This window comes from Ailuropoda melanoleuca, chromosome 14 (assembly GCF_002007445.2).
Source record: "Ailuropoda melanoleuca isolate Jingjing chromosome 14, ASM200744v2, whole genome shotgun sequence".
NCBI classification, from domain to species: domain Eukaryota; kingdom Metazoa; phylum Chordata; class Mammalia; order Carnivora; family Ursidae; genus Ailuropoda; species Ailuropoda melanoleuca.
Window position 1 is genome coordinate 46,923,145 of NC_048231.1, and position 6,607 is coordinate 46,929,751.

The 6,607-nt window shown below is 40.4% G+C and overlaps 1 pseudogene; it reads left to right on the forward strand.

Annotated features, from left to right (window-relative positions):
• The first annotated feature begins 3,913 nt into the window (after positions 1 to 3,913).
• LOC100465957 lies at positions 3,914 to 5,180 on the forward strand (annotated as a pseudogene).
• Positions 5,181 to 6,607: the final 1,427 nt, after the last annotated feature.

Below are 6,607 nucleotides of genomic sequence, written 5' to 3' on the forward strand. Positions count from 1 at the left end.
CTCTTTCTCTCCTCCTCCATCTCCATCTCCTTATTCTTCCTTTTCTATTATTGTCAGTTGTTCCTGTACCAAGGAGGAGCCTGAAGTGTAAATTAGTCTTTTCAGGTCTTTTCTGAGCCTGCACCTTTCTCTTGGCATTCACAGTGATTTTCCCATATATGCAGTTGCTCTTGATTGTTCTAGTCTGTAATGTCTGGCTCCCAAAAGGGAGGAAAGAATAAAATTAAAAGGGGAGAAATCCAATGGCCTATTAAATCCCCTGAGTTTCATTTGCAACAAAATTTTACCCACTTCTTTGAGTGTACCTCTGTGATCAGAAAAAGCAATCATAAATCAGAGCACAGATCACTGATAATTGGAGGAGATATTTTTTGTTTTTTGTTTTGTTGTGTTTTTTTACTACCCTGGCTCCCACAGACTATGTGCAAGCTGCTCCTAGAAACATGTGCATAGCTGCCTGCTACATGCGGGTCATGAGTAGCTATTATTGTTGTTGTCGTTGTTGTTTTTAAGATTTTATTTATTTATTTGAGAGAGAGAGAGTGCACAAGCAGAGAGGAGGGGCAGAGGGAGAGGGAGAAGCAGACACCCCACTGAGCAGGGAGACAGATGTGGGACTGTCTCAGTTCCCTGGGATCATGACCTAAACCAAAGGGAGACATTTAACTGACTGAGCCACCCAGGCACCCCTGGGTTAGCTGTTGTGCTAAGAGCTGAAATTGACAGAAATTAAGCACAACTTACCATTCAAGTCATCCAGTGGAAGTTTCAAGCCTTCAGTACAGTCTAGAGTTCCAGGGGCACCTGGGTCGCTCAGTCAGTTAAATGTCTGCCTTCAGCTCAGGTCATGATCCCAGGGTCCTGGGATTAAGCCCTGCATCAGGTTCTCTGCTCAGGTGGAAGTCTGCTTTTCCCTCTGCCCCTCGCCCTGCTTGTGGTCTCTCTCTCTCTCAAATCAATAAATAAAATCTTATAAAAAAATACAGTCTAGAATTCCAAAATTGGTACATCAGGCAGAATTTTACTGGTGTAATTGGTGTCTACATAGTGAGACAGATTCTTGGTGCTTCCTACTCCACCATCTTCCCAGAATCCTTTCCCCCTTCACTTTTGAAGGATAATTCAACAGGTTACAGAATTCTAATCAGTAGTTTGTTTTTTTCTCTCAGTACTTTACATATTTCATTCCACCCTCTTCCTTGTGTGCTTCCTAAGGAGACATCACATGTAAATTTTGTATTTGCTTCTTTATAAAGAAGGTGTTTCCTCTTCCGAGTTCTTTAAGGATTTTCTCCTTATCTTTGATTTTCTGTGGTTTGAAAATGATATGCCTAGGTGTAGTAAGGGGTTTTATTTTGTTTGTTTGTTTTGGCATTTACCATACTTGGTGTTTTCTGAGATTCCTGGATCTATAGTTTGGTATCTAACATTAATTTGGGAGGAAATTCTCATTTATTATTGCTTAAATCTTTTTTCTGTTCCTTTCTGTACTTTTTTTTTCCTTTCTGGTATTCCCATTATGCCAATGTTGTACCTTTTCTGGTTGTCCCACAGTTATTGGATATTCTGTTCTGTTTTGGGGGGGGGTTTCAGTCATTTTTTTTCTCTTTGCTTTTCAGTTTGGGAAGTTTCTATTGACATATCCTCGACTTCAGAGATTCTTCCTTTGCTGTTTCTAGTCTACCAATGAGCCCGGCAAAAGCATTCTTCATTTCCCTTACAGTGTTGTTGATCTTTAAAGTTTCTTTTTGTTCCTTTCTTAGAATTTTCAACTCTCTACTTACGTTGCCCATCTGTTCTTTGGTGCAGTCTACTTTTTCCTTAGAGACATTATTATACTAATTATAGCTGTTTTAAATTTCTCATCTGATAACTCAAACACACGTGCCGTGTCTGCTTCTAATGTTTGCTTTGTCTCTTCAAATTGTGTTTTTTGCCTTTAGAATGTCTTCTAATTTTTTCTTTATAACCATACATGGTGTACTGAGTAAAAGGAACTGCTACCCGACAGGTCTTTAATAACGTGATGGTAAGGTGTAGGGGGAGGGAAAGCATTCTATAGACTTAACAATTGTGCCTCAGTCTTTTAGTGAACTTTCCAAGTGCTTCTCATTCCCCACCCCCACCTCCACCACCTTTCCTAGAACAGGATGGCTAGAATGGGCTGGAATTGGATATTTCCTTTCTCCCAGGTGGTTTAGGTTCTGATGAAATCCCAGCAGATTTGGCTCTGGCAAATAGTTTCTTCTGAGAACAGACCTTGTTAAAAAGAATGGAATGCTCTGGGGGATTTTAAAATGATTACTTTTCCCCTTCCTCTGTCAGAAACAGGAGAATATTTCTCTCCAGTATTCACTGTGAGCAACTGGTAGAACTCTTGGAGGTAAAACTCACAAAAGTATGCCTACCTCTCCCTATGTGTGGAGTCTCCTGAAGTGTTTAACTCTCAGACTTGTCCACAATGAGCCTCCAGCAGTTTTTCAGTTATAATTCATGTTTTCCTATCCTGGTACTAGGTTTCCCCAAGGGTTTCTATACATGGGATTCTGCTCTGGTAACTTGTGATTCTCATTATCTCCTAATTTTGAGGGCAGCAGTTTGCCCCATGACCCCCAATTCTCTGATGGATCTAGGAAGAGTTGATTTTTCAGTTTGTTCAGCTTTCTACTTGTTGGGACACAGTGACAACCTTCAAGCTCCTTACATGCTGGACCTGAAATCATAAGTCCCCTTCGCTTTTTCCTCCTTAATATTTTTTTTTAAATTTTAGTGTCAATAATAGAACTGAAGAATGAAAAACTACTAAAAGTTTTAAATGTTCCTTTAGCTAAGTCCTTGATTGCTACATTCCAATTTTATTTTTCTAGATTCCTTTAAGAAGCTTGAATTAAAGCTACTACTAATGAGAGGGTATTGTCAGCTGAGAATTCTCTGCTAAAATGAGGCTTTCCAAAATTGGAGACTACTTAAACATTCATCAAGAGAGGCTTGGATTAAATAAACTGTTATATGCATGATGGATTACTACATACTGACATGGAACAGTGTTCATGACATATTGCTTGGTTAAGAAGATTAACAAGTTGTTCCAAAATATATATGATATAATTCAACTTTTATGTAAATAAATAAACTACACACATTCATTCATACATGGAAATGTATAAGTAATTTTTTATATTCCTGTTAAAGGTCTTAAAGGAGAGAACTCAAAATGTTAGCAGTGGTTTCCTCTATTGAGAGGAACTCATTGGGGAGGGTGAGGTGAGAAGAGGTGGGAACTTTTGCTAATAGCTATATACATTTCTGATAGTATATTCATGTTATCATTCAGCTTTGTTTGACTTAAATGAAACCAGAGATAATCCTTTGCATTAAGTAAAATTCCAGGACCTTATAAATCTGGTATAAAATACATAACTGTAAAAGTCAGTGACAAATACCAAATCCAGGGAAAGAATTTTCTAATTATCATGGCCTAAGCATACCCTCATACAGTCTTATTTCACAGAGACATTTGTGTATTTGAGTACAAATCATTTCATATTCAGTTTCACAATTGGACACATGTCCTGATCCTAAAACCAAATATTTGTGTAATGTATAATCTGCTCTCTCTTACCTGGTTCTAGGGATAACATGATGTTAATTCCTTTCTAAGCAGCTAAGCAAATAAATTCTAAAACCAAAATGCTTCATATTTAAAGGTTATATAAATTTCTAAGCGTCTGCCTTTGGCTCAAGGCGTGATCCCAGCGTTCTGGGATCAAGCCCCACATCAGGCTCCTCCGCTGGGAGCCTGCTTCTTCCTCTCCCACTCCCCCTGCTTGTTGTTCCCTCTCTCGCTGGCTGTCTCTCTGTCAAATAAATAAATAAATAAAATCTTAAAAAAAAAAACCAGAAATCTCTAAACTTTCTTGTTTTAAAACACAGTATGGGCCTACCCAGCCCCGTGGCCCTTCGCCTCCCCCGCCAGCATCTGACACCATGTCGGTGCGGGCACTACCGCTGCTCTTCTTGAACTTGGGCAGGGAGATGCTTTACATCCTGGGCCAGTGGCTGCTGGCCCAGCACATCCTGAGAGACAAGGCCCACAAAGTTCTGAATGACATCATTTCAACCATGTTCAATTGAAAGTTTATGGAGGAATTGTTCAAACCCCAAGAGCTCTACTCCAAGAAGGCCCTGAGGACTGTCTACGACCGCCTGGCTCATGCCTCCATTATGAGGCTGAACCAAGCCAGCATGGATAAGCTCTATGACCTAATGACTATGGCTTTTAAATACCAAGTACTGCTGTGTCCCCACCCCAAGGATGTGTTGCTGGTCACTTTCAATCATTTAGACGCCATCGAGGGTTTCATCCAAGACTCCTCAGCCATCCAGCATCAGGTGGAGGAGACTTTCTGGCAGCTGACTGAGGTATACGGAGGACTCCCTGCGGGGGAGTTCCAGCTGATTCGCCAGACCCTCGTCAACTTCTTCCAGGACCTGCACATCTGGGTATCCATATTTCTAAAGGACAAAGTCCAGAATTCTAATGGTCGCTTTGTGTTGCTGGTGTCCAGCCTGTTCCCTAGGGAACTGAAGGTCCTGGACTCATCAGAATGTTCAACAACAAAGGCAAAGAAGTGAAGAAGGTAGAATTCAAGCACGGTGTCACTGCACCAAAAGAAGGCTTTTTTGAACTTTATGGAGACGGAGTCCTGAAACTGGGAACCAGTATGTACAGTATGAACCAGCCCGTGGAAACCCACATGTCTGGAGCATCCAAAAGCTTAGCTTCCCGGACCCAGGAAAGCATTGCTCCAAACCCGCTTGCTAAAGAAGAGCTGAATTTCTTGGCCAGGCAAATGGGAGAAATGGAGATTAAGAAACCCCAGTGGCCCTGAGCCAGGATTCTGGCTGAATCTCTTCACCACCGATGAAGAGAAGGAAAAAGCAGCACTAACCAGGCCGGAAGAGTTATCCTACGAGGTTATCAACATACAAGCTACTCAGGACCAGCAAAGGAACAAGGAGCTGGCTCTCATCATGGGGGAGTTTGAGGTCACGGACCAGCTGAGGCAGAGCACCAGCAAGGGGGACGATCTACTTGCCATGATGGATGAGTTATAGCTGTGCTGGCCTGGCACACGCATACACGTGTTTCCAGCAAAATAGATTCTGACTTTTAAATTGGAAAATAAATAAAGAAAGAAAAATAAAGCACAGTATGATATGAAGAGGTAAAGAAGTGTATTCAGAGATTATCCTCGTGGTACCCCTGACACCAACCCGGAACCCGCATCTCTGGTCCTGTATTAAGCCATCCATTTACATCTTATTTCAATACTTCTGGGGACAAATTTGCCCTTCAGGAATTTTAAATATAACCAGGAATGACCTGCTGGGACAACCTGGCCAAATAGGTCCAGGAAGATGTGCAAGAACCCCTGAGGTAATATGTACTGGGTTGACTAGTGTCCACCAAAAATCATGTTCTTAAAAAAAAAAAATCATGTTTTTGCCAGAACCTTAATTAGAAGTAAGGTCACTGCCGATGTTATTGGTTAAGTGAAGGTGAAATCATACTGGTGGGTGGGCCCTTAATCCAGTATGACTGGTGTCCTTATAAAAAGAAAAGACACAGATACCCAGACATGCAGGGTGAGGGCCATGTGATGACAGAGACAGAGATTGAAGTGGTGACACTATACACCGAGGAACACCAAGGACCGGAAGCCACCACCATAGGCTGGAAGAGCAGGGGAATATCGTCCTCTGGAGCCTTCAGAGAGACGTGACCCCACTCACACTTTTTGGACTTTCACCCCCAGGGCTGTGAGGGGACACATTTTTGTTGTTTTAAGCCATCCAGTTTGTGGCAATTTGATTCAGCACTCTAGAAAATAAATGTATAATGTCTGTTTTTTAATTGTAAAAGTGTTAATAAATCTATATAAGATACCTTATAATTTAAGCAGAACTTCATATGGAAATGATATGGTAGCATTTTATAAGAAAATTATTTTTGAAAAGAATTGTGTGTATTTTTTTAAGTTATAGAAATGCCAAGTATAGAGAAAAGTACCCATCAGCTAGATTTAAGAATTACTTTTCCTCTGGGCCACCTGGCTGGCTCAGTCAGAAGAGCATATGACTTGATCTCGGAGTCATGAGTTCAAGCCCCACGTTGGGTGAAGAGAGTACTAAAAAAAAAAAATAGNAAAAAAAAAAAATAGATGGAAAGAGAGAATCATTTTTCCCATATTTACTATGTCTGTTGTTTGTAAAGCATTGTAAAATAAATTACATATATCATACAAGTATTCCTAAATGCTTCATTATACAACTCTGGAAAAATGCAGAAAATGTCCCACAGTCACAACACCATTATAATATCTAACAAGATTAAAAATTCTTTAATCCCATCTATATTAAAATTTCTTCAATTTTGTCCCCAAAACATCTTTTGTAACTGGTTTGTTTAAACTAGGATCCAATCAAGAACCACACACTACATTTGGCTGTTATGTCTCTAGGTGTCTTTTCATCGGTCTCCTCACCTTTTTTGTTAATGTTGTTGATTGTTGGAGAGACTGAACAATGAATTGTGTCTCCCTAA